The 25,956-nt window shown below is 47.6% G+C and overlaps 1 protein-coding gene and 1 pseudogene across 1 annotated transcript in view; both read right to left on the bottom strand.

Moving 5' to 3' along the window:
- Rap1gap2 (RAP1 GTPase activating protein 2) overlaps positions 1-25,956 on the bottom strand; it is a 251,257-nt gene that overhangs the window by 176,944 nt on the left and 48,357 nt on the right. The gene's annotated exons all lie outside the window — the stretch shown is intronic.
- On the bottom strand, positions 5,623-6,868 carry LOC103730539 (annotated as a pseudogene).

Here is a 25,956-nt window from a genome sequence, read left to right as displayed (position 1 = left end):
GCGGGCATTTCCGAGGCTCGCCCGGGGCGCGGCCGGCCGCAGCTCCAGGACTCCGGCTCCGCTGTGCCGCCCGCGCCGGACCCCGCCCCGGCCCCGCCTCCCGAGCCCTGGCTGCAGGCGCGGGGGACCGACCCGACAAGGGGGAGCGCAGGCGACCGGACCTGGGGATCGCAGACCGCCCGAACCCGGCGAGCGCAGGCAGGAGACCCGATCCACCCGGGATAGCGCGGGTGAGCAGTCGACCCAGCCTCTGACGGAGGAAGCGTCTGGATCGCGCGGGGCGCTGCGGGGCTCGACACCTAGGTTCGCGCTCTGCCCGGCGCCGGAGCCCACCCGGCCGCCCCGGCCTCCCCTCGCCCGCGCCCTGCGGTCCGTATCCGGGCCCCCTGTCTCCTGCGCCCCCCGCTCCGCGCCCTGCCGGCTGGCCCCGGGCTCCCTCCCCAGGCTGACGCGCTCCCCTGCCTGCCCGCCGAGATACTTCTCCGATGCTGTCACTGGCTTTAAAACCGGGAGAGAAACGCTTGCACCGAAAGGAAACGTGCGTCCCCTGCCCCCAGAGTCCCACCCGGGAGGACTCTCGGGACCCGTTGCAAACTGGGGGTGAGGGGGGTGGTTAAGGAAGTCGAATAGAAGGATGCTACCTCCCCTTCCCCTGAGAAAGGATTGTTGTGAGTCAGTAGCTGGAAAAACCAGCCATCGACAGCTCCCGTTCACATTTTCTTTCCTAGCCTTGGAGTTTGACAAACACGGCTCAGGGATCAACTTCACCGAGGCTCGCCTCTTCCTGGAGGCGAGGTTAGCAGCCAGAAGCAAGTGTGCGCCCTCACCCACCGCGTCGGACCCTTCCGCCCTATGCACACTGTGTGCAAGCTCCACCATTGCTTGACCGCCCCAAAGACGCAAGGTCACACAGCTCCTAGGGAAGGGACGGTGGCCTGAGCCCCTACCGCCTCTCTCGGAGTCCCCTCCTTGATCACTTCCGTTTGCTGCCAGGCCTCCCAGCCCCCTCTGGCCCTTGAAGCATAACTAACGCTTTGCCCCCTTGAGGGAAAGGAATGGGGCAGGGGGAGTGAAGGGAATTAAAACAAGCCAATTAGCCCGTCTTTGGAAACAGTCCAGTTGGGGCCAAGAGGTCCCTGAGGCAATTTGCCTTGTTTTTACACAGTCTGGTGTTCAAGCAAACAGAAAATACAGGCAGGAAAAAGGAGGTGTGGGCTGGGGGCCTCACCCTGGCCTCTCCAGTAATGGAAGCTTCTGGCTACCCCAGGACCCGGGGTGGAGAGGAGCCCCAATAGGGTTCTAGTGTAGGCTCTAGTGTACTTATGACGCATCCATTACCAATGGCCTTGGGCCCTCCTGAGCCTCCTGGGTGGTAGGAGATCACAGATATAGCCATGGACATCTATTTATAACTAGACTGGAGAGATCGCAGGCCCCACCCATGGGGTGGGCAGCTAGGCAGCTGCAGGGGCCACACCGCCTGGGGGAAAGAATGAGGAGTGAGTGTTCTCAAGTGGGGATGCAGGATGAGCCCCCAGTACAAGGTGCAGGGCCTCTGGAGCCCCTAGTATTGCTTACAACCAATAGCTGATGGGCAGTTGCATGGTGGGGCAGGTAACCCAGCATGGGGTATATTCTATCCACACATAGAGAAAGGCATAATCTGAATGGAAAGTCTGCCTCCATCTGTAGCTGGTGAGAGGGTAAACAGCTCCCACCCATCCCCCCAAGGCCTGGGAGTTAGTTCAGGTCAAGTGCACAGCCAGTAGCAAGGGTTTGGTGGTTCCATGCCCTCTCAGCTCCTCCACTGCCCTCAATGTGGTTGAAAACAGCACTATCCCCAAAACAGCATCAACTCTCAGACCCTGATTGCTGGAATCATAAGTAGATATTTCCTAAGCATGGGTGAGCCCTTGCTTCCACCCTGCCGCCCAGCCCTTCACTGACAGGATTCCTCCATGAATACCTGCTCCATCACCCACAGACCATCACACCCATGCCCCACCAAGGAAACACCCAAAGACAAGGAGCCCAATGGCAAAGAACCTCTCTGCAAGACCTGTCTCTCTACCAACATTTGAGGCATCCTGCTTTATGCCAGAGACTAGCATGAGAGACAGAAATGGAAAACGATCTTTGGGCAGAACAAACAGGCCACTGCTAACTGCAAAGAGCTAACACACACCTCACTACAAACTGTAACCTATACCACATCCAACCAGCATGTACAGTGTGGCCCAGCCAGTGTCTGGCACTAGACCAATCCCATGGTACTTTCACTTTTAGTCTCAATGTCATATTGTCAGTTTTCAACTTGTGCATTTGTTTTTATTAAATCAATTTGGTTCTTTACTAATGTTAAAAGAAATTATTAGGCCAGGTGTGGTGGTGCACACCTTTAAATCCAGCACTCAGGAGGCAGAGGCAGGCAGATCTCTGTGAGTTCAAGGCCAGCCTGGTCTACATAGTGAGTTCCAGGACAGCTGGGGCTACAGGGAGACCCTGTCTCAAAAAAAAGAAAATATTAGCACCTCACATGAAAAATCTATGCTGTCTTGGTATCGATATGATGAAAACAAATAGAGAGTTATTAAATTCTACCTCCATACTGTTCCCTGATGATGTACCTTAAGAAAAATAAGAAAGTGTGAAGTATCAGCCAGATAATTGCACCAAACAAGGACAGTTTCCTTGAAGAGATCAGTTCAAAAAAGAATGAAAAGGGAACAGTTTTCACATTAGTGACTGGGCGATGGTCTCAGGCCATGTCCACAGGCACTTTGGGGTAGACCAAGAAAGCTGAACCTGTTCAGGCTTTCAGGAACCACCTCATTGAGGACAGGAGTGGTCAGAGAAGGGGTCTCCTTCAGCTCCAAGCCCACCCCATATCTTAGCCCCAGCAGCATCCTCGATCACAGTCCCTGAAAACAAAGTACCAGGCAGCTGGCCACCTGGGTCTCTGTCCCAATGCAAGGGAAATCCAAAGGCTTGTGGGACCTGGAGCCAGAAGAGCAAAGTAGGGATGGGATAGGCAAGTTAATCATGAACAGAGGGCAGCAGACAGCTGCACTGACTCCTGAGGGGCCAGTGGGTTAAGATTGACAGACACGCATGCTTGGTTCTGAAGAAAAGGGCCTTCTGTGGCTGGGAACCACTGCAGAGACACACCCGTGTGAAAGCAGGAGTCGAGCTTGTGGTCAACACCCCCAGTCTCAGAGAGAGCCCCCAGCAGACACTACCTCCCTACAACACCTGACCTTGGGTGCTGGCAGGGCTCTGCAGCAAAATGACTGCAACCATTCTTGACAAGCGCTGGGAAATGCCCGCACCAGGGGCGTTGGAGCTGGAAGGGTGGGACCTTGGGTGACAACCAGATGTCTCCTGATGTCTTGCCCCTCCCTTTCTGCAGGGACAGTCTCCAGCCATCCCCTGAATTACGCAACCTTTGAAAAAAATACCATCTCAGACAGCACAGTGGAGCACCTCCACCCTGTTCTAATCTGAGAGACAGCACAGTGGAGCACCTCCACCCTGTTCTAATCTGAGGGTCACAAACACACACACACCACACACACACACACACACACACACACACACACACACACACTGGGGAAATCATTCCTAAGCCCCACTCTCACATCCCATGCCTCGACAAAAGGGCCTTCCTTTTTGGCAGGTGCACTAGCGCCCCCTCCTGGACCACAGCACAGTTGCACTGTCATATAAGGAAAAGAAAAGAGGGAGAGGGAGACAGGGTGGGAGAGGGAAAGACTGAGAAGGTCATTCGAGGTAGAACAGCAGTTTCCATTTTGAAAGGAGAGAGAGGTGGTAGAGAGGGAGAAGTCTTTACCAATGCACCAAGTCTACTCCCAGCCCCTAACATCTCCTCCCAGAGCTGGCAACTGCCCATACCCACAGTGATAGCCACAGGAAGCCATCACAGGGAAGGCTAGGAAGGCCGCTAAACAAGCCTTAGAACCGCAGCCCAAGAAGCTGAGGGACAAACAGCCCCTGAGGCACAGGTCCCGCCCCAAACCAGCTCAGGTTTTGGAAACTGGTCTAGATGTGTGGCATTTCCGAATGCCAGGCGGAGGAAACCACAAGGAGGAAACACCAAGCCCACTCCAGCTGGGCATTCAGCCCGCACATCCCTTGGTGCCCAGAGTGGAGGGGAAGCACAGCAAGGTGTGATTTCAATTAGAACTTTCCAGATTTCCTGTTCAGGAGTTACCAAAAGGAGGTTAGAAGGAAGAGAGGAATTCTTAAAATATTGCTTAGCTTACTGAAAAATTTCAAATTCTCTCTATATATCTTTCTCTCTCTGGTTCATTTATGGATTCAGGGATTTTTGCTAAGCTGCATGACTATGATTTCCACAGTGGAAACATTAAAAGTATTCTTCAGAGTACCACATATCTCATGAACATCAAGAAGTGCTTTTTCTCATGTAGACTTCCAAGGGAACATTCTAGAAAATCAGGAGCCTGAGTGACCAATTGGCCTACAGCACCATCCTTACTCCCAGGGCCTCCTTGGCCTCATCTCCCTGATCACAAAGCTCTCAGCTGATGCTACGTGCAAAGCCACTTCCAACCCTAGAGTCTCCAGGGCTGAGCGGCAAGTTCGGCTGGGAAGCTGTCTCTCCATAATATTAGCAACATTGCTTAGCAACAACACCCTTCAAAGCAAGAACCAGCACTCTCCAAAAACCTATTCTGCCTGGCTCTACAAAGAACAGAGTGGATTCTTAGACATGTATTATTTATATACCATTTCATATGCCCAGTAACACAGTCTGTGTTTGACTGTCTGGGAGATGATGAATTATACTTAGGTGAGAAACTTGTGTGTGTTTGCTTGCTTGCTGTTGCTGTAATGACCTTGGTTAGAAACTTCTTTAAACCATCTTACACAGTGTTGTCCCTTTCAAAGGCAGGTTTGCTGCAATCTTGTAATCATGTAAACTTTTCCTGGAAACTCAAAACCATTCTTATCAATATCAGCTACTGTAATGATTAAAGTCCAGCTAGAAGCTGGCAGTCTGTTGAGGTGAGAGATCATTTGTGCCTACCCTTGGTGGCCCCAAACAGTTATGATATGAAGATACTATATCAAGGGAATCAAGACAGACATCAGACAGACCCAGCAGACAGACTGACCTAAATTAGAAGCCCACCTCCAGTTTTAACTAACCCCACGTCTCAGACTAAGAACTAAGAACTCAGGCTGAACTCCATGCCTCTGTCTCTTCTGTAAAACACAGATTATAACAGTGCCACCCTCCTAAGGTTACTGCAAGGATTTACTGAACACTAGACCACGTAAAGACTCAGATGAAAAAATATATAGCAAATTTTATTTCAAAGAGCCAAAGTCTGAAAATAGTAAATGTGTCAGTCAACAAACAGTAAAATGCCACTCAACAATAAAAATGAACAAAACCCTGATAGGCTCAACTTCGTGGGTCCAAAACCATCATACTAGATGGAAAGAAGGCAAATATAAAGCACATGCCCTCTGTGGCTTCAGATATAAAATGTTTTAAAATAATCTGAGGTACAAAAAGTACTTATTAGAAAAGTGATTGTCTCTGATCGTGAAAGGTATTTTTGGAGAGATTAAACTATTCTGTATCAGGGCAGGGCAGAGTATCAATTTGACCAAAATGTGCAATTATAATTTATGCATGTCCATGAATGCAAATTTTACTTCAAAAAGAGCTAAAGTGGGGCACAATGTGCTTCTGACATTAAGCGCCTTCCTCCTTGGCAATCAGGTGTTTAAGTGATCCCATGAATGCATTTTTCTCCTCCATGGTCTGGAAACGGCCATAGCCAAACTTAGGTCAGTCTACTCCAGAGCGTGCCCATTTGCTCTGTACCAGCAAACACGCACAGAGGGTGTGCATCCGCTTCTTGGTTCCCACCACACAGCCTGTCAGTATGACAAAGTCATTGGTCACCTCACCAGAGTGTACAAAGCCACCCAGAGGGTTGATGCTCTTGCTGGACAGGTCATAGTCAGTGGAAGCATTGTTCTTAGTCAGCTTGCCATCCTTGATAAGGTAGCCCTGGCCAATCTTGTAAACCTCCATGTGGTGATGGTGGCCTTTTTGCCCAGCTTGAGTCACAGAGAAAGCCACACAGGCAGGGTGCCAGGCTCCAATACAAGCAATCTTGTGCAGCCCTCGGTGGTGGATGTTGTGCGGCAACTTATTGGTATGCACAACTGGTCACACTTTTGTAGCCTTTGCCTTTGGTCACTCTGATGACATTAGGCACCTCATCCTGCCCAAACACCTGGTTCACAGGGACCTGCTGCTCCAGCCTCTCCTGGTCCAGTCTAGTTCCTCAGACACTGTGTCCCATTCACCTGGCTCTCCAGCAAACAGGCCTTCTGACAGAGGAAGCATCTGGGTGTGGGCGATGATGCCAGTGACCTGGCGATACTTCCTGCCACTGAAGGCCTGCTTCCACTCCTTTTTGCCAGTGTTGTCCCTCATTTCTTTCCACATTTTGTGAGGCCTTCTTAGATTTGTGCCAGTTCTTATAGCATCACCTTTTGCATTATCATAAACTCAGCAAAGACAATCTTGAAGGTACCCACAGTGCCTACAACCACCATGGGCAGTGTCTCCACAATGGTGACAGCCTCCATGACTTCCTTCTTGCTCATGGTAGATTCTGGACCATCATCGATGTGGGTCATGCCAGCCTTGTAGCCCTGGAAGACGTGCTTTGGGGTGGACATGCTTTGAAGGGTCATCCTTGGGGAAACTCTTCACTTTCCCACCACAACAGCTGCTGTGCTTCTAAGGCAAGAAGCCCAAGGACCCATGTCTCAGAGCAAAGAACTTCCTGTGAGTCATTATGCCATCAGATGCCACCAGTCATAAGTGAAATTTAAATGATAGAATATGGCCAAGGAGGAGATGGTTCAGTGAATAGAGACTCTGCCATACAAGCACAAAGATCTGAGTGCAGATCCCCAGCATCCATGTAAACAGGCAGGCACAAGAGCATATCTGTAACCCTGGGGCTTTGGGAAGTGGCAGCAGATCCTAGAACCTCACTGCCAGCCAACCTAGCTGAATGAGTGAGCTCCAGATTTAGTGAGAGACCCTGTTTTAAAAAAATAACTAAGAGCTGGGCCTGGTGGCTCACACCTTTATAGCATTCAGGAGGTAGAGGCAGGTGGGTCTCTGTGAGCTGGGGCTACAGGGAGACCCTGTGTCAAAAAAAAATTAGAGAGCAATTAAAGAAGACACCAGATCTGCATGCACACACACACACACACACACACACACACACACACACACGCATGCACACACTTTTAAGGCAGAACTGTAAATTGACACTAGAGTAGGCTACCTAGCAAGACTCTATCTTTTTTTTTAATTATTTATTTAATAACCACATACTTAGAAGAAGCATTTCATTACAACAGCACTGACATATTCAATAACAATTTCCAGAGCTAAGATGCATGTCTTTCAAAACTGGCTGTAAATTTTTAGGTTTACAGTTGAATTATTACAGTTTTACAATATTGTACTCAGTATAAACCCTATAAGACATAAAATTAAATGAAGTTTTAACCTTTAAAAAAGACCTCCATTTCATTATTAAAATACAGTTTCATACAGAAAAATTCATTTTAATGCAATTAACATTAAGATGTTTGCACATGCGTTTCTAATCTCTATATATCTGATTATTACTAGTCACAGGCAAGACTCTTAAAAAAAAATTAGGAAAGACAAAAAGAAAGAAAGACTACTGGTGATTACTGAAGTGGGGAGAGGGACCAGGAGTTGACACTATTGTGTTTGTTTTGTATGTTGGGCCACTTCATCATAAAAAATTAAAGGAATTGTCCATAGTGGGGGGAAATTGTTAACAGTATCTCGGGAATTACTATTTCATTGTTTTCTCTGTAGCTTTCTTCTAGTCACAGCTTTCATGTAAGGACTGGATATCAACTTTGCAAATAAAATAAAAAGGCAGGCTTTGGGCATGGCTGGGGCAGAGTACTTGCCTAGCATGCACCATAACAATAAAAATAAATAAATAAGTACCAAAAATGTTAAACGAGAACACATGCAAAAGCACCTTGCAGTAACCTACAAGTGGCCCTGTTCACCCTGCCTGGCCGATTCCTTGAGTGAGTATGTGGCGGTCCCTGCTGCTTCTGGGAACCCAAATAACAGCAAAGGCTGGCACCCCTAGGGACTTTCTGACCCCTCAGCACCTCCCAGTTTCCCTCCTCACTGCTGTGTCTTTGGGTCATGCAAGGAAAGGTTGGGGTGATACATATGTAAAGGTGCGTGTTTCCCCCCAAGTCTCAGCAGTGTGGTGCATATAGAGATGGGGTATAGTACACAGTGTGCAAGCCAGGATCTGTCAGGACCACTAGCTACCTTTGATTCAACCACATGGCCAGACATATAGTGCATTCACAGGCTGGGACCACATCTGCCCAGTCCCTGGTAGATTCTAATTTATTTTCCTGCGGTCTGAACTATTCTCTTTCTTCCATTGGCCCCTGAGGTAACTCGGACTGGGCACTCCTTTCTGGAAGGAAACTGCCCCTTATTCAGGCTGGAAGCAAAGCCTTTCTGCTCAGCCACAAGATTCCCCCCTCACAAACTCTAGATCTAATTCATTGATATGTTAATGAATCTTTGGACCCTGACCTTAAATCCTTTTAGCTTAAAAGACAAACACAAAGCTAATCTTTGGTGCTGACACAGAGTCCCGGAGCTTTGCCCTGTCTATAAAGGCTGAGGCTGAGCCTCCTGCTGAGCCTGTCTGTATTTAGCGAGTTTCTTCCAAGTCTGCCTTCCCAGACCCTTCCACCAAGAAGTTTTTCCAGCGGTCTAACCTAAGTTGCTCCAGCTGCAGTCAAAGCTCCCTTTTTGTCAGCAATTCCTTCTCTGCCCTGGGGTGGCGGGGGGGAGGGGGGGTTGCTGCTACACTGACCATCCCCGTGTTCCAAAGAAACCCCAGAATCTTTATCTGAGGCTCCAAGCTCTTTTCTTCCATCCATTTTCTCCACTACCCCAGCCCTGCCTGACTATGACCAAGTAGGACAAGGACTGCGTGGAAAATATTTGGACTAGAGAGACAGCTCAGCGGTTAAGAGCAATGGCTGCTCTTGCAGAGGATCCTGTTCCAGCACCCACATGGTGGCTAACAACTGTCCATAACTTCAGTTCCAGGGGACTTTACGTCCTCTTCTGACCTCTGCAGGCATTACACGACACAGGTACACTTATACACATACAGGCAAAACATTTGTACACATAAAATAAAAATAGGTAAATAAAATGTTTTTTTAAAAGACAAGTAAAGTAATATATCCCACCCATCCCATCCCAAACAGATTTGGGGGACTTATTTCAAGTGTCTGCAGAGGAACATCAGACTTTTACACTCACAGAATGGCTCTGACACCCCCCCCCCAAAAAAAGAAAGAAAAAGTAAATAAGTTTACACTCATCTACATTGGTAAACAGAAAATACAGGCAGACACTTTTCTGATACCCCTTTCTTCCTAGGGAAGGTCCTTCCCACAGCAAAAATAGATGGGGAAGGAGTCTGACACCTGGTCTTGACCATGAGTATCTGTCACCTTATCTGCCCAGCAAGATCACCTTGCCTGCCTCACAGACACACAGACACAGACACACACAGACACACACACACACACACACACGCCCTAACCACCATCCTCCATCCCTTTGCTAAGTTCTGCACAAGGCCCATCCATCTTACTCTGTTTTGCTATGTATGTGACCGCAGCACCCAGGGGAGATCTGTGTGCTCTGTCTCCTGTAATCTGTCTCTTGTCCATTTACTTGGTAGACTTAAATTTCTGAACTTTCAGAGGGAAAAGAGGACATTCAAATCTTCCCTCCAGCCACATGGATCACAAACATCATTAAAGGACCAAAGTTTGCTGAAACTTTTCTTCTTTTGAACACATTTGATCAGTTTCAAGGCTAAGGGGAGCGGAGCTGAGGAGGATATTCTGTGCATACTACCCATCCCAAGACAATGGCCTTATGGGCCCCAAGTCCATTATGAGAATAGTGTCCTTCAAGAGTGAGATAGCAAAGCTTGCTTCTTGTACAGAACCTGGACCTGAAACAGTCTTTTTTTTTGGGGGGGGGGGGGGGGGGGCAGGACAATCAGTGAAATTGATAGAGCCTAAGGGAAACATATAATAGGCAAGTTGGAATGTTTGGTGGGGAGGGAGTTGCTTTCTTTTGGTTTTCTGAAAAAGGGTTTCATATCACCCAGGCAGGCCTCAAATTCACTTCATAGTCAAGTCTAGCCTTAAAGTCCTGATCCTCCGTCTTCCACTACCAAAGGGATCTCAGTCACTCAGTCACATGCCACCATACTCATCTGTAATAATTTATTTTTGAGACAGAGTTTTACTATGTAGCCCAGACTGGCTTGGAACTCACAATCCTCTTCCCTCAGTGTCCCAAGTGCTTGACTTGCAGGTGTGAGCTACTATGCTAGCTCAAAAACAGTATATTTCTTCTCAACCCTAGAGAATAGGGCCAAGCCATATTTTCAAAATAATGTTTAGAGGGCTGGAGAGATGACTCAGAAGTTAAGAGCACTGGCTGCTCTTGCAGAGGACCTGGGTTCAATTCCCAGCACCCACATAGTGGCTAACAACCATCCTTAACTTCGGTTCCACTGGATTTGGCACCTTCTTCTGGCCTTCATGGGCACAACATGGGTGCACTTACATGCAGGTAATACATTCATACACATAAATTAAAAATAAATAAATATAAAAAATAATGTTAGAGCTGGGTGTGGTGGCACACACCTTTAATCCCAGCACTTGGGAGGCAGATGCAGGCAAATCTTTGTGAGTTCAAGGCCAGCCTGGTCTACATAGTGAGTTCAGGTCAGCTGGGACTACAGGGAGACCCTGTCTCAAAAAGATAAAAAAATAATAATAATGTTAGCAAAAGAGAAGTCTGAGGATATAGCTCAGCAGCAGAGTGCTTGCCTAGCATGCACAAGACCCTCAGTTCTAACCCCAGCACCGGGGGAAGGAGGGAGAGAGGGAGAACTGTAATTGGTTCCATATTCACAAGCATGGGCCCTAAGTCAAAGCCATTGCTCAACAGTTGATCTAGGTGGGCCTCTTCCCCTTATCTGTGAAAATGAGAAGTTACTGATATCACCAGGGTTGCAGGGTGAACCAGTTAACACGTGGGGAAGAGCCTAAAACAGGGCACTGACACATCCTGACCTCGGAGTATAGGGAGATGGACCTACAGAGGCCTCTGCACAGGACACTAGCCAACTTTCCCAACTAGGTCTCCACATCCACTTGGTAGAAGCTGCTGGAATGCTGTGCAATCAGGATATGGAGACAAGGGAGGGGAAAAGTTGTGGCCCCAGTACAAGGACTAAATCCCTGAAAAGCAAACAGGGTCACTGAAAAATAATAAAGATGGCCTACAGCCAGGTGTGGCACATACCTTTAGTCCCAGCAGAGGCAAGCAGATCTCTGTGAGTTCAAAGCCAGTCTGGCCTACACAATGAATTCCAGGTCAGCTGGGGCTACAGGGAGACCCTGTCTCAAAAAAGACCAAGAAAATAAAAGATAAAAATAAAGATGGCCAACTTCTGCCCCTTCTCCGTCTCTGGCAGGAAGGCCTTATTTGTAACTCCAGCAGGGCCCCTTCAACTGACTTGCTTAGGGTCACATAGCCCTGGGCATCTCAGCTTGGGGCTGTAACCTATCGGCATTCATTTTTTTTAAGTTGACCAATCCAAAATTAAGGGAGGGGAAACCAATAAAACCCTTAAAACCCAGGCCCTACCCCAGAGTTGGATTTCAGTTTCCAGGTTCCCTCTCCCCTTATAGAGAGCTTCATGTTTCTGTATGAATGTGTGTGATCTTTTGTGTGTATGGATGGATTCTTCATCTTTCAATATCTTTTACTGTTGTTCTCTGGTGACCTGAGATTTTTTTCTGCTTTTTAATTCTTTAATTGGCTGAGAAAACAAACCCAACAATTCTCCTAGACTGATAACGATGCCACAGCAACACCAGAACGTCATCACATCCATCCCCAGGATGGTCACAGTCTTCTGAGCTGTGTTTGGGACCTCGGAAGCCACACTCATCACCTCCTGTTCTCTTCTGGTCTCTCTGAGGATTTGGAGTAAAGGATGAGCCTGAGGCTCAGGTTCTCAATAGCTCTCTACTCCAGTGTCTATGATTCCACCATGGATTCTTTGGCTTTTAAAATGTTGTCATGATTTGAATCTGAAATGTCCCCCACAGGCTCATGTTCTGAGTGACCGACACCCAGATCATGGCACTATCTCGATGACTATGGTGCCTTCAGAAGGTAGGGCCTAACTGACAGAAGTCACTAGGAATGGGCCTTTGAAAGTTATACCAACTTCTGGTTCTGATCTGCTTTCTCTGCTTTTGGCCCTCACCATGTGATTAGCCCATACTACAAGTTCCTGCTGCCATAGACTGGGCTGGACCTACCACCATCCCTCCTTGCCATTGATGGACTGTACCCTCTAACGCGGCGAGCCAAAATAAGCCCTTCCTCCCTTGAATTGCTTTTGTCAGGTATTTTATTACAGGGACAAGAAAAATAATACAACTGTCCAAACACTTCTTATGAATTTTAACAACTTATTATTATATATAGATTACAACAATATTTTCCTTATATAAACTTAAATTTTAAATTAAATGTTTTGGGAAGATTTCATATTAACATTATAAATGAGGGCAGGTGAGATAGCTCAATGGGTAAAGACACTGCCAAGCTGATGGCCCAAGTTCGATCCCAGGGACCCACATGGTAGCAGGAGAGAACCAACCCCTGCAAGTTGTCCTCTGACTTTCACATGTATGTCATGGCACATGCACACACACAATAAATAAAGAAATGCTTTTAAAAATGTTAAAATAAGCCGGCGTGGTGGTGCACACCTACAGTCCCAGCACTTGGGAGGCAGAGGCAGGCAGATCTCTGAGAGTTCAAGGCCAGCCTGGTCTACATAGTGAGTTCCAGGGCAGCTGGGGCTATAAGGAGCCCTATCTCAAAAAGACCAAAAAAAAAGTTAAAATATTAACAGGTTGGGTGTGGTGATGCATGCTTTTGATCCCAGCATTGGGAGGCAGATGCAGGTGGATCTCTGTGAGTTCAAGGCCAGCCTGGTCTACATAGTGAGTTCCAGACCAGCTGGGGCTACAGGGAAACCCTGTCTCAAAAAGACCAAAAATAAAATTAAATTAAAATTAAAATAAATATTCCTTTGTTTTGTTTGTTTACTTTTATTTTGACACAGGGTCTTGTTATGTAGCCCTGGCTGGCCCAAAACTCACTATGTAGACCAGGCTGGACTTGAACTTATGGCATTCCTCCTGCCTTCACTTCCTGAGTATTGAGACAGCAGGTGTATACCCCTCCGCCATGTCCTGCTAATCCCTTGCCCCTTTGATGTGCTTCCAGGAAACACAGCACTGTCAAGAACACGTAATCACTTGATGGTGGAAAAACTAGGCAAGCACCACAGTAGCCAAGTGAACAAGGCCAAGGCGAACAGCACTCCTCATGGTGACAGTGTGCACCTGGATACAGAGGTGAAACAACACTTGAACTGCATGGTCTTCCTACCCCAAACCTTTAACCCCAGTCTAATCACAAGAAAACTATCAGACAAATGCCAGGGAGGGACATTCTCCAGCATCCTATCAAAGTCATCACAAAGTCTGAGAGACTACCTCAGCCATGAGACACCTAAGGAGACAAGATGACATACGTAACGTAAAATCCCAGGTGGAAACCCGCAAAACAGCTTCCCCAACACCAAGCACAACCAGATGCACCAACATACCCATAAACCAAAGGCTGTGGGGCAGATCACAGGGTCCTCTCAGTCCAACCCAAAAAGAAGGTAGCAATGGCACAAATCTGTTCACAAGGGAAAAAAATGTAGACTCTCGGCAGGGCATAGTGGCTCTCACCTAGCACTGGGGAGGCTGAAGCAGGAGGATCCTGAGTTCAAAGCTAGTCTGGGCTACATCAAGATCTTGCCTCAAAAAACAAAAATAGAAGCCAGGCGTGGTGGCGCCCACCTTTAATCCTAGCACTCAGGAGGCAGAGGCAGGAGGGTCATGAGTTCCAGGCAGGCTAGACTGGACATAGTGAATTCCAGGAGGCTTGGACTATACAGCAACACCCTGTCTCATAAAAGAAAAAAATAAGCCAGGCGTGGTGGCGCATGCCTTTAATCCCAGCACTCAGAAGGCAGAGGCAGGCAGATCTCTGTGAGTTCAAGGCCAGCCTGGTCTACATAGTGAGTTCCAGGACAACTGGGACTACAGGGAGACCCTGTCTCAAAAAGACCAAAAAAGAAAAAAAGAAAATGCATTACCTTGGTTATACCTACTCTTAAATCTGCACATACAGGTGTGTTCCATACGAGACCAAGCATGTACCCAGGGGAAGACATGCAGTCAGCAGTCAAGGAGATGGGAGCACAAAAAAACACTGGCTCAAGAGATGGCAGACCCAGCTTCCAGTGCAGATCTTCCCCTCACCATCAGCATGTCCCTTTCCTTGGTCCTTTCTCTATAGGCATATATGGGAGACAAAACCTGTGCCCAAGGTCAACCTCTTTTCCACTAACTGCCTCATTCTAGGCCTGTGGAGAGCCCAATTATCATAACTGACCCTGGGTTTTGTGATAGACAGGCAATACCCCTACACCCCTGGACTAGTCCCTGAACTAGCCAGCAAAGGAAATATACTTCATCTTCAAGCTGTGGGGCCCTTAGGACAGAACACTCAGGACTGTGACAGGACTCAAAGCCAGGGCTAGTCCCTCTGAAGCTGGCTGAGTAGTCAGTGAGCCTGCTCTCCAGCTACCTCTCTGTTTCATCCAGCTATCTGGATACCTGGGGCTCCTCAGCCAGAAACAGCCACAAAGACCCACAAGGTCTAAGAACTCCAGAGGCCAGAAGCCACCTGACTCCCAAAGGACTATCTGCACAGCCACAGTAAGAGATCAGAGGGCTCAAAGTCAGGAATAGGTGATCTCAAGGAAGAGACAGTGGGTTGCACCCAACACATGAGATCAATGTGCTCTGTTTGCAGTGGGAATCAGGCTTGGGGTTGTGGTAGCTACTTTTCCCATTGCTATAATAAAATATCTGCCAAAAGCAACTGAAGGAAGGAAGGCGCACCGTTTGAGGGGATACAGTCCATGGTGGTGGAGAAGGCATGGTGGCAGAGCAGGAGGCAGGTGGCCATACTGCATCCATAGTCAGGATAGTCATTTTATTCAGTCTAGAACCTCGGCCCATGGGCTGGGTTTTCCCTCCTCAGTTAATCGTCTCTGGAAATACCTCAGCAGACACTCCCTGTGGTGCATCTCCCACATGACTCTAAATCCAGTCAGGCTGACAAAGAAGAATCATCGAATCATCACACAGGGCAATGTTGCTGTGTTGAAATAAAAAGTGGCCTTCCCTTATCACCCAGAAATCTCCCCCTAAAAGAAACACACATGGTAAAGACAGATGTGAGGAAGGATGCTCATTGTGGCATTTGTACAAGCAAGAGAAGGAGGAGAAAGGAGGAAGGGGTTGGGGGGCAGAGGAGGAAAGAGGAGGAGGGGGAAAGGAGGAGGAGAAGGAGGAGGGAAACGGGGAGGAGGTATAGGGAAGGGGAACGAGGGAGAAAGGGGGAAGGCAATCATTTAGAGGGGACTCAGTCAAGCAGGGTGTGGCTAGACTGTACAGACCTGAAGGCATTAGCTAAGCCTCTATGTATAGACATCTATGGCCATTTAAGGTATATGTCAAATTGTCTTTTAAATAGCTGGAAAAATATGTACCAAACTTAACAGTGGCTGCACTGGGCGGCCCAGAAAGACACTGATATTGTTAGTCACAGGGCATTTTGCCTTTAATGTTCTGATTTGGGGGGGGGGGGGGGGGGGCTTTGGGGACAAGGTCTCCTTGTAGTCCCAGCTGGCTGGGAACTCTCTATGTAGACCAGGCTGAGCTTGATCTCACAGAGATCCTCCAGTCTCTGCCTTCAGGGGATTAAAGGCAATGCACCACCCACACCTGGCTAACATGTTTTTTTTTTCGGGGGGGGGACTGAGATATGATTTTGCTATGGTGAATATATTTATCTGAAACACATGCATTCAAGCCACCATTCCTCCTCAGCCTCCCAAGAAGCTAGGACCATTTCTTATTTCCCTTTTCCTACGTACAAGGTAATATCTACACAGAACCATTTTGCATCTTGCTTGACTGGCTAGGAAGATATATTTGTATACAACTTGCATAATATCAAGTTAAATTTCTTAAAAGCATTCTCAAATCTAGGGATGTAGCTCAATGGTAAGACACCCACTTAATATGCATGAGGCTTCAACCTCCAACACTGCAAAAAATAAATAAATACACAGTCAGCCTCTAAAAGTAATCCACATGGTAAAATAGTACAGTGATTTTGAAAGGGGGCAGGTAGGAGAAGTAAAAGGGGGAACAGCTGTCAGTGGACAAGTATAAAAAGATCCACAAGCTATTCTCCAGGGGGAAGTGCACAATGCAGAACGGTGCTGTGTAGAGTATTGCCTTGTGTGTAGGGAAGGGAGATACAAAGAATACATGTTCATACTTTATACAGATTTTAAAAAATCTGGAAACAACCTAATAAATCAGTTTTAGATGGTAGAGATGGGTTGAAATAAAGGCAAACCTTCCTATCATATCTATCTTTATCACTTTGGGTTTTGAACAATATAAATACATCTACTATTCAAAGCAAGTTATAAATAGATAAATAGCACCAGTCAGGACAATGACACTGCTTTAGATGGTACTGTGGGTATGTTTAGCAATAATCTTCTTTTAAGATTTTTTAAAAATTTATGTATCTATGTGTGTCTTGTCTGAGCAAATATATACCATGTGTGTGTGGTCTCAGAGGCTAGAAGAGGGCATCAGAGTCCCTGGTCCTGGAGCCATCATGTGGGTGCTGGCAAAAGCAGGAAATGCTCTTAACCTCTGAGCCATCTCTCCAGGCCCATGTTTAGCAATAATCTTAAAAACACAAGTCCGTATGGTTTAGGCCAGTTCTCCCACCCTGACATGCATCGGTAAGGAATACCACAGAATGCACTGATGTTCCTGGTACTAGGAAACAGGAAGCAACCTACATGCCCACTGATAGAGGATATGTTCATTTACCTATGGGTGGAGACAAGGCTGCAGGGCTTGCTCCCCCACAGAGGCGCCACCACACCAGTCCCTCGCACAGATGTCAAACACGAATCTCAGAACAAAGGCAATGCAGGACAATCAGCCATCCTTCAAGTGAATGGAGTGGTTGATGCCCAGGTGAAACCCACCAACACACAGGGATTCCAGCCACTGACCATAGTGCAAGTTTCAGAGCCCACAAATTCCAGTTCAATCCAGGCCAAAGCCCAAGAGCCTGAATTTTCACAAGTGCCCAATGAGTTTCCTTTTGCACTCAACGGCCTATGTCAGCCCAAACTTACAAATGGTTCCGTGGAGAAGGGAAGGCAGGTCAGTGGCAAGAGCTGTTTGGCTCACTTTCCTCAGATTTTCTTTAAACTTGTGTTATCCTTTTGATAAAAGTAAAGCCTGACCTATGTGGCCCTTGATTAGTGAACATAGCACTAATGTGGGGCGTGAGTTCTGCTGGAAACAAATGTCTTGGCCTGTTTTCTGTTAAGATCAGCAAGCTCTCTACATTAGACATTGACAGTAACACATTACTGGAGTCTAATTGTTCCATGCCATAGACATGTAATAAATAATAAATTAGGGCCGGAGAGATGGTTCAGTGAATAGCAAGCACGAGGACTAAGTCTAGATCCCCAGTACCCACATAAAAGCCAGGCATGGCAGCATGTGTCTGTATTCCCAGTGCTTGGGGCCAAGAATGGCAGATCCCAGAAGCTCTCTGACCAGTGGCTTAGCTGAGTCAGCAAGCCCCAGCGAGAGACCCTATCTCAAAAGATAAGGTAAAGAGCAAGGGCAAGAAGACACCCGACATTGACCTCTAACTTCAAACGCATGAGTAAGCACCCACACACATATACGACATGCACACACACACAAAATAAGAATTCATTAAATGATAATGTATTTCTATACTGCTGTTATATAGTAAATTAGTATTTCATAAATGTAAATATGTTATCAATTGATAAATAATAGTAGCAAGCAATTTCATCACCTCTATCATGCATAGCTAAAGCACTTCCCACTTACTGACTCAGTCCCCACAACAGCCCACATGGAAATGACCATCATCATCCCCATTCTGCAGATGAAGAAGCTATAGACAGAAAGCTTGACCAATGTGCCCAGAGTCCAGGTTAATGTGGGAGCTGGACTTCCCACTCAGAAAGAAGCTTTAAGAGCTGACCAGGCTTGATGGTGCAAATCTGTGATCCCAATTACTCAGGGGGCTGAAGCAGGAGGATCACAAGTTCAAGGGCTTCCAGGGCAACTGAGAGATACACTGTCTCAAGAGTCTGGTGTGGTGGGTATGTCTTTAATTCCAGCACTTGGGAGGCAGAGGCAGGTGGCTCTATGTCAGGTGGAGGCCAGCCTCGTCTACATAGTATACATAATGAGTTTCCAGACCATCCAGGGCTGCACAGTGCAACCCTACCCCAAAAATAAACAAACAAATAAATGAATGAATAAATAGCCTGGGACACAGATCAATAGTAGAAAGAAATACTGAAATAAAAAAAGAGAGGGGGAGAGAGAGAGATCAGGACTGTGGGAAATATCTCAGTAAAATGCTTGCTTCACAAACATGAAGGTCTGAGTTCAACTCCCAGCACCCACATAAAAGCCAAAAATGATGGGGCACATTTGGAATCCCAGCACCGGGGAGGCAAGCAAATCCCTGGAGCTCACGGGCTAGCCAGCCTAGCTTAACTGGCAAGTTCCAGATTCAATGAGACACTGTCTTTAAAAAACAAGGTGGACAGTTCCTGAGAAACAACACCAAGGTTGGTCTCTGGCCTCCACACCCCAGCACCCACATAAAAGCCAAAAATGATGGGGCACATTTGGAATCCCAGCACCGGGGAGGCAAGCAAATCCCTGGAGCTCACGGGCTAGCCAGCCTAGCTTAACTGGCAAGTTCCAGATTCAATGAGACACTGTCTTTAAAAAACAAGGTGGACAGTTCCTGAGAAACAACACCAAGGTTGGTCTCTGGCCTCCACACACTTGTTCATACTCTCTCTCTCTCTCTCTCTCTCTCCCTCTCTCTCTCTCTCTCCCTCTCCCCCCCCCCTCATTCATGTGTGTTGGTCCTCACCTTTCACCTTGTTTGAAACAGGGTCTCCCTGTTGTTGTCTGTGTAGGCCAGGCTAGCTGGACAGTGAGTGTCCAGGGATCCTCATATCTCTGCCTCCCACCTCATCACAGATACACTGGGATTACAGACATAGCTGCCACACCCAGCTGTATGTGGAAAAGCAAGTGCTTTACCCACTGAGCCATCTTTCTGGTTTTTTTTTTTTGAGATGAAGTTCTTACTAGTAGTTGCAATAATGTGTAGTGTATTTCAGTACACTATTAAAAGGGCAGATCTTGTGTTAAGTGTTCTTACCATAATGAAATAAAATGCAGCTGCTCCTCCACTGAGGATGGGGTTATGCTCCAGTAAACACGTTGGAAGCTGAAAATATCCTACACTGAAATGCACGGAGGCCACCTAATCTTGCTTGGCAGCACAACACTATAGAGTACTCAGGGTTTGTCCTGGTGGTCACAGAGCTGACTGGCAGCTGCTGTCCAGCATTTCAGAGAAGATCACAGGGCACAAGTCACCAGGTCGTCATCATTAGCCCATCAATCTTAGCCAAACCACAGTAAGTTGGGATCTTAACCCCTGTGCTGCCCACAGATAAAAGTCAGTGCCCACTCAGCCTGCAGCCTGGCTGATACCATGCTCTTAACCTGTTTAGTGCCCACTGCTAACTCAGAGTTCATGAATGGTAGAGCATGTGCTTAGCATATGTGAGGCCTTGGGTTTAATATCCGCACTAAAAAACGAGAAGGAAAAATATCAAAATGTGTGGGGTAGGAGAGAAGCTTTATCTTTGTCAACTGAAGCAGTGCTTAGCATCTGCGCTGAGTCCTACTGTTCACACTGCAGGTCTCCCTTTTCAGTGCAAGCTCTGGCTGCCACTGTCAAGGACAACCAGAAGCCAGGGCTGCTTACCGGAGTGCCGGGGGAGAGATGGGTATGACAGTGAGAGGAGGGAAGTGGGTCAGAGGAGCGTTCTCAGATGGGGGCTGGGGGTCACCACCTCAGCCTCAGCCTTCCACAGAGAACTGAAGCCACAGGAAGGAGGGGCAGGCACTGAGATAAGAAAGTCTCCCTCATCTGAGCTGCACAGGAAAGCAAGTAATTATCTTTGAGATGGGAGCCAGCTGCACCAGGGGGCAATGGAAGAGGGGGCACAGAGACTAAGGAAGGGAACAAGACAAAGAAGCTAAGGGACAGGGGAAAAACAGATACCCCGGCAGCGAGAGGCAAGCAAGCACTGCCCACAAGACCGGTGATGGCTCTTCTACCCCAGGACTTCCACATTTGTCATTTCTCAAGGGCAGAGCAGAGCCTATGACAGCCCAGGTTCTTAATCACAAAGCTGAGGTGCCACCTGCCCCCTTGGCCACCAAGTGAGCAGGCAGCCCTGAGGCAATACTGCCACCTGCTGGCAGTAAGAGGAACTGTCATTGCTCTCAGCCTGCCTACCACAGGGGTGGTCTTTTTTGTTGTTGTTTTTAATTCTTTGAGAATTTCATACAATGCATTTTTATCCTACTTCCCCCCTCCTCCAACTCCTCCCAGGTCCACCCCCACCTTCCTATACAACTAACTCCATGCCTCCTCCCCCCCTGCCACCCCCAAATTTTGTCAAATTTGTGTTGCTTAAATACTGGATCCTGGAGCCTGCTCTGGAGCGTGGTCAATCTACCATGGCCACATAGGGTGGTCTCCTACTCATTTTCATATCTGCCAAGCTATACCCACCCAAGGCCTTTGTGCTTGCTATTCCCACTGCCTGGGATTCTCCTCCCCCAGATATCCTCACACCTAGGTCCTTCTCTATTTCTAGTCCTCTCAAATGTCACTTTGAAGAGGCTGTTCCTGGCCACCCATCTAACAACATAGCTCCCTGACTGGGTGTGGTGATGTATACCTATAATCCCAGCACTTAGAAAATGGGGCAAGAGGATCTTGAATTCAAGACAGTAAGCCTTAGGCCAGGCTAGGCTACATGTGATCCTGCCTTTAAAAAACACAAAAATAAATAAATTGTAAGTCCCTGTCCCTATCCTTATAATGATGTCCTATTTTTTTTCCAAGGGCTGAGCATTATTTGGAACCATGTGAGCTCTTTATTCTGTTCCTGCCTGCCTCTCACTGCTAGAAAGTACCACAAAGCCCAACAGGGTCTGACTCACCCAGTTCTGTGCTACCTGCACTCAAGAGACTCCAGCTACCAGCATAGCTGGATATATGGTTCCACCTTCGTCCATCTGAGCTGTCCTGAGCTCAGGGACCCAACTTCAGACTCCACAGGGATGAACTACAGCTCTTCAAACTCACTGCATTCGGTGCCAGGGGCATTACATTCCCCTGCAAACTGCGCTTGCCTCCATATGAACAGCATACCTACTTTACAGTCCCCCAGGCATGAGACCCCAGTTTCTACAGCACTTCTTTCACTGACAACTCTACTTTTCCTGCAGCCCTAATGTGGCCTTCCATCCCTGGGTCACCTTGAGGTTTGGCCCCACCCTCCTCAGCAGCACAGACATGTTGTCCTGACATCCCTAATCCAGCCCCAGGATATCCAACGCTTCTGTACCAAACACCAGGGAGGCAGGTGGCTTTTGATTCACTCATCCAGGATGCCCATCATCTCCTCAGCACCACATTCAGACCCCCTGAGCAGAGTCACTTGTGCCCCCTATACGCTGCATCCTGCCACTCCTTTGTTTGGGTTCTAGAGCTTGGCTCACTGTTTTTGAAACAGCTCTATATACCTCACGTCACCTGAGCCCTTGCTCTGGCTGTTCCCAGTTTGAAACTCCTAGGGGCGTCCCTTTCAGCTGTCACATGCTGCCTTCTTCAGGAGGCCTGATCGGATCCCTCTAGGCAGAAGTCTCCACTCCTCACATCTCTCTGCTGGCATTAACCTCACACTTTGAAGATAACTGCTAAATATTTCCTCAGCCTGAGGTCCTTGGAGGCACAGACCAGATCCTGTTCACATCTGACCCCTCTCTATCTCCTGTAAATAGAGCCAGTCATGGGCACTAACTATGCAGGGACCATGCTAAGTGCTTTTTATATGTTAGTTCATTTCATCCTAAACATCCGTGTGAAACAGACTTGTCATCTTCACTTCTAGGATGGGGAAGTCAGGGTTCTGTCTTCTGGTGCCCTCAGCTGTGAGTAGCAGAGACAAGACTCAACAAAGGAACCCCAGCACCTAAAGCAGGCCAGCTTAAAGTAGGTGCTCAATGAATATTCATGAGCTAAGGGAGTGTCTTTATTCCTTCTATCTCTAACCTTGGCATTGACAGCTCCATCAAAGGCGCAGAACACTGAGGTGCTCGCTTCCTCCCTCCTGCTCTGACCCAGTTACCACAATCAAGTTTCTTCTCCTCCGCTCCTCTCCTTCCTTCAGACCAAACCTTAAGCCAAAATTGACCTACCTGTGACCAGTGGAAGAAAAGCTTCTGACAAGCCTAAGGGGTTGTTTTTGTTTTGCTTTGAGAAGAACACAGGTTTATTGAGACACTGTATGAGGCAGCAGGCCTCACAGCGACAAGGATACTGCTCACCTCTTTTTTTATTTTTTTCTCTGTCTTTTTTTTTCCTTCAAGACAGTAGCTGGCCTACTACTCAATATGCAACCTAGGCTGATCTTGAACTTATGGCACTCCTCCTGCCTCAGCCTCCTGTGTACTAGAATCACAGGCATGACAAGCCCAAATTTGAAAGAGAAGGTACTATGGTAATTTTTTTAAGGTTTACTTTTATGTGTCTGTATGTATATATGTGCACTACGTGTGTGCCTTGTACCCACAAAGGCCAGAAGAGGGCATCAGATTCCCTGGAACTAAAGTTCCAGGCAACTGTGAGCCAACCAACATGGACGTTGGGAATAGAACCCAGGTCCTCTGCAAGAGCAGCAAATTTTCTTAACCATGAGCCATCTCTCTAGGCCTGCATGATATGTTTTTAAGTGAAACCAGACACCAAACAGAGGCATCCCTGGAAGATTCCAGTCCCCCTCAGAACTGTGGGTGCCTTGGCCTACTTCCTCCTGCTCTTCTTCTGCCTCCCTTCTGAACAATGCACTATTTTCCATTCCTCTCTGCTGTGCCCCATTCTGTTTGCTCCATGGTTGTCTCTGCTCTCTCTCCAGCTGCCTGCCTGATAAGAGAGCCACTCAGAAGCATGGCCACTGTCTCTTTTGACCTTAATTGTGTGTGTGAACTGTGTGTGCTACACAGGGAATTGGAGAAGGATGTGCAGGTGCAGGTACCTGAGGCCTGAGGGCTCACAACTATCTGTACAGCCCAGGACCCCTTCCAATGTAGACAGTGGTGCATACTCACAGCACCTAAGAACACATTGTGAAACACCAAGAAAAAGACAAAGGCAAATGGTTTTCAACTGAACTGGAATCCTAACAAATTCCTGAGCTCACACCATGTGGACAAAATATACAGATGCTGCCAAGGCTCCCCTCACAAGGCCAGGTCCCAGCCCATTCCAAGGAATTAGGCCCAGGCATGAAACATCAAAGCTACAAAAAGACATGGAGACACATCCTCTCTCACAGCCCAAAGTGATGTAGGGACGCATCCAAATCCTAGGACGATGGGGATTCAGTAACAGCACTTGGAAATCTGGGTTCAAGGACAAAATGTCAGAGGTCAGGTACAGGGAGCCAGCCTAGCCCTGCCTCGGTCCCCAGAACATGCAAACATTCTGGACCTGTGTGACTGTCCCTGTTTACTCAGCATTTTACACATTACCAAGAGATTTTCCACACACCCCAGGGAAGCTGCAACCATCACTCTACCTCACGCCATTTCCCACGTGCATCAGCATCCAGCCTCAGTGGGACCAGCAGCCTCAGTATGTCTACATGTGTGCAGCCCAAGTCAGTCCTTCCTAGAACAGGGTATCTAAGAGCAACCATGAGCATCTACCAAGTGAAGGAGGATCAGTATCAGAATGAAAAAGCCTTGGAGGCAGACAACCCTCAGGAATCCCAGCTCTAGCTTATACCACTCCAGAGACCAGGGTTTCTTGCATTTTAAGCAAGGAGGAGGGTTGGGGATGAAGTGCAGTGGTAGACTGCTTTCCTAGCATGTGAGAGACATTAGATTCAATCCCTAGAACCCCCCCAAAAAAATAAATAAATAAAAGAAAAAAAGAAAAGAAAAAAAATCTTCCTCATAGCTGGGCGTGGTAACACACACTTATAATCCCAAGAGGCTGAGGCAGGAGGAGTGCCATAAGTTCAAGGCCAACCTGAGCTACAAAGTGAGACCCTACATCAAAAGAATAAATAAAATTGAAATAAAATAGGAGGCATGGGAGGAGCGACCTCCCAGGGCTAGTGAGGATAGAACTAAATAACGTGGCAAGTACTGGGGAACTGCAGCTGTTTTTGTCAAGGTTATAAAGGAACATGACGTTGGGGGTGTTGTGTCTTTTAGAGGACTGTTTCACAGAGTGCATGTGAGTGTATGTGTATGTGACCATGAGTGACCTTGTGTGGCCAAGTCTGGATGCACACCTGAATGTGTGTTTACAGGAGACACCATGACCCTTACATGTTATGCTAAAACTGGATGTCAGCTAAGGACTAGGAATGTCCTAAACTTTCTGCTCCTGTCCCCAGTCCCAATGGGGCAGGGGCTATATGAGAGCTCCCAACTGCCGGATACCAGTTTGTGGTAACCTCCTTGGTGCCACCTAGTGGCAATGGATTGGCACAGCTCAGAAAGACAGTTTTCTCTGGCAGTGGAGGAGCATTTCTTCAGCAAGTGACAGGCCACAGACTAGGTACAATGTCCGGGCCTGTCTAGCTCTTGGAAGCTGAGCAGAGAGCCTGGCCTCCAGTGGCAGCCTGTGTCTGAAGATGTGTTCTGAAGTGTTCTGTGTATGCTATCCAATACAGTAGCCACATCTGACTACTAAGTACTGAAATGCGGCTAGCATTTAATTAATTTAAATTTAAATTTCTACATGTAACCAATGGTCATGCATTGGACAACCCTACTCTGGAGCACTGTTTGAATCACAGGCCCTGCTACATTTCAAACTGGATGTGTTGGCCCCTGGGTGCCCTGTCCCAGGAATCAAGGTGCCTTTATTTACTTAATTATTGGGGTGCTAGGGATTGAACCTAGCACCTTGTACATTCAAGGCAAGTATTCAACCACTGAGCTACATCCCCAGTCCTTTGTTAAGTTTTTCATTTTGAAATAGGACCTCACTAAGTCACCCAGGCAAGCCTTGAACTTGCGATCCTCCTGCCACAGCCTTCTGAGTAGAGAAGGCCTTCATCACCAGGTCCGGCAAGATGCTCCATTTTTATGCAAACCAGTTTGAACTGGGTTCTGGTCACTTCCAAAACAAGTTAATCAAGGGCAGTAGAGATGGCTCAGTGATTAAGAAGACTGGCTGTGAGCCGGGCATGGTGGTGCTTGCCTTTGATCCCAGCACTTGGGAGGCAGAGGCAGGCAGATCTCTGTAGGCTCCAGGCCAGCCTGGTCTACATAGTGAGTTCCAGGCCAGCTGGGGCTACAGGGAGACCCTGTCTCAAA

Source organism: Nannospalax galili, unplaced genomic scaffold, assembly GCF_000622305.1.
Source record: "Nannospalax galili isolate Female #2095 unplaced genomic scaffold, S.galili_v1.0 scaffold212, whole genome shotgun sequence".
Lineage (NCBI taxonomy): Eukaryota > Metazoa > Chordata > Mammalia > Rodentia > Spalacidae > Nannospalax > Nannospalax galili.
The sequence above is the reverse complement of the archived record's forward strand: the minus strand, read 5'-3'. Positions and strand labels throughout refer to the sequence as shown.